This window comes from Microtus ochrogaster, chromosome 7 (assembly GCF_000317375.1).
Source record: "Microtus ochrogaster isolate Prairie Vole_2 chromosome 7, MicOch1.0, whole genome shotgun sequence".
Taxonomy (NCBI): Eukaryota; Metazoa; Chordata; class Mammalia; order Rodentia; family Cricetidae; genus Microtus; species Microtus ochrogaster.
Window position 1 is genome coordinate 37,862,100 of NC_022014.1, and position 2,517 is coordinate 37,864,616.

General features: G+C 45.6%; 1 protein-coding gene across 3 annotated transcripts in view; it reads left to right on the forward strand.

The window, feature by feature from the left end:
* The window catches only part of Shmt1 (serine hydroxymethyltransferase 1), a 20,321-nt gene that overhangs the window by 7,586 nt on the left and 10,218 nt on the right, over positions 1-2,517 (forward strand). The gene's annotated exons all lie outside the window — the stretch shown is intronic.

The following is a 2,517-nucleotide window of genomic DNA, read 5'->3' on the forward strand; positions in this document are numbered from 1 at the left end:
GCACGTGTGACTCTTTGTATTATCAGATGAACCCCCAAAATGCAAATAGGGGGTTGGGAGTATAGTTCGGTTGATAAAAGTACTTGCCTATCATGCACAAAATCCTAGGTTCAGCCGGGTGGTGGTGGCGTGCGCCTTCAATCCCAGTACGTGAGAGGCAGAGGCAGGCAGATCTCTGAGGGAGGCCAGCCTGGTCTACAGAGCTAGTTCCAGGACAGGCTCCAGAGCTACAAAAAACCCCTGTCTCAAAAACTAAACACAAACAAACAAACAAACAAAACCCCTAGGTTTGATCCGCAGCCCTGCAAGAGTGGGACTTCCACCTAATGTAGTCCCAGCCCTTAGAAGGTAGTTACAGGGGTTTCAAAAGTTCAAGGCCACCTTGAGGTGCTTACAGTCCTGTCTAAAGAAATGGAAGGGGGGAAGAAAGATAGATTTGAGGCTTCCACATAGGTCTAACACTTGGGAGGCTAAGTCAGAAGGATTATAAAGTTTGAGGCCAGATGAGGCTGCATGAGTTTCAAGTCAGTGAGACCTTGAGTTTAAAAAAATAAAATTAAATTAAAACCTAAAAGCCCCAAGGGCTCATATGTACCATTACAATCTGTCCATTTGACCAACAATGGGAGCTGGAGGTGTCTACAAGCTGCAGAGGACCTAGGTTCAGGTCCCAGCACCTACCTGGTAACTTACACCTGTAATTCTAGTTCCAGGGGAGCCAACACCTTCTGGCCTCCACTGGTACCAGGCACACATATATGCAGGCAAAACACCCATACACATACAGTAAATAAATCCTGAAAACAGCTAAGTGTGACTGGATAGAAGAAGGAAACATTCATGTCTTCTATTGTTTGGTAGTGTGTCCTTCCTGGTGTCTCTCTTTGGGTTATTTGATGTTCAATACACTGTCTCTGGTTGTTTTCTTTTGGGAACCAGGAAAAAGATAACTGAATCTTTCTACTGAGCTAAATATTAGATGTGATTTTCTTTGTTTAATAAATTTGAGGATTGGCAAGATGGCTAAGTGGGCAAAAGTGCTTGCTGCTAAGCCAGCCTGGTGACCGGAGTTCAAACCCTAGGACCTACATGGTAAAATGAGAGACCCAAATTCCTTAAGTTGCTTCTGACCTCCACATGTGCTCCATGGTACTCATGTGCGTGTATACACAAATGATGTTGTCATCTTCGTGGAATTTTATTTACTGTGAAATCGACCACGTCTCAGTTAAGTAGCTACTGTGGGTGTGAGTGACTGTTTTTCTGGACAGCTTGAGGATTTCTTCACAGATCTTACTGGCCAGTCTAGAAATTAGATTTTTTATTTATGTATTTATTTTTTTCCTTATTTTTTTCCCCAAGACAGGGTTTCTCTGTTGCTTTGGAGCTTGCCCTAGAACTTCCTCTGTAGACCATGCTGGCCTCAAACTCAAAGAAATCCACCTGTTTCTGTCTCCCAAGTGCTGGGATTAAAGGCACGCACCACCACCACCTGGCTAGATTTTTTTGTTTTTTGGGTTTTTTATTTATTTTTTTTAAGAAAATAGGGTCTCTCTATCATGTATGTAAATCAGGCTGGCCTGGAACTCAGAGATCCACCTGCCTCTGCTTCTCAAGTGCAGGATTAAAGGCCCAATTTGGAAACCAGATTTTTTTTTTTTTTTTTTTTTTTTTTTGGTTTTGGTTTTGGTTTTTTTGAGACAGGGTTTCTCTGTGCCTGTCCTGGAACTAGCTCTGTAGACCAGGCTGGTCTCTAACTCACAGAGATCCGCCTGCCTCTGCCTCCCGAGTGCTGGGATTAAAGGCCTGCGCCACCATCGCCCGGCCTGGAAACCAGATTTTTAAACATGGGACAGTATAACCAAGTCTTCTCTTTGGTCTTACATTAGAGCATAAAAGCCAATTTCTGTTCTTACAACAGTGAAAGAATTGTGGTAGGGAGTGGCTACTGACATTTTCTCTGTACCCTTTGATGAGGTGTTGGCCAGCTTCGTGCTATCTTTGATTACTCCATGAAGCCCATTCCTGTGTTCCAATGCCCCGTTTTTCTCAAGCGCTGTACTTGCTGCAGCCCTTGGCCATGAGAGTACCTGTGGTGGCCTGTCAGGTGTGAATGGGACGATCTGGCTTGGGTCCAGGAGGCGCAGCTTCTGTGGCCAGGCTGCCTCTGCTAGCAGCTCACCAGGGCTGTCTTCTGTCCACTTTCCTCAGGCCATCTGTCTCTCACGTCAGCTCCTGCGCATCTCTCCTGGGCTTAGCAGCTGCCCGGTGAGGGCCAGTGCTTTCTTTCTCCTCAGTGACTGCAACACTGACCTTCCGTTACTGTTTCTAGTTCACACCTCATACTTGCTTCCATTCCCTTCTGAAAATGGAGGCTGTCCCTCTCTCTGGTCTCCAGTGGGGGCCTCTGCACTGTCCTGCCAGATAGAAGCTTCCTAGCTTGGGAGTGTGTCAGTGCTTCCAGCTGGTATGTTTTGGTTGTTGTTGGGTGTCTAAGATTTAATTTATGTGTATGAG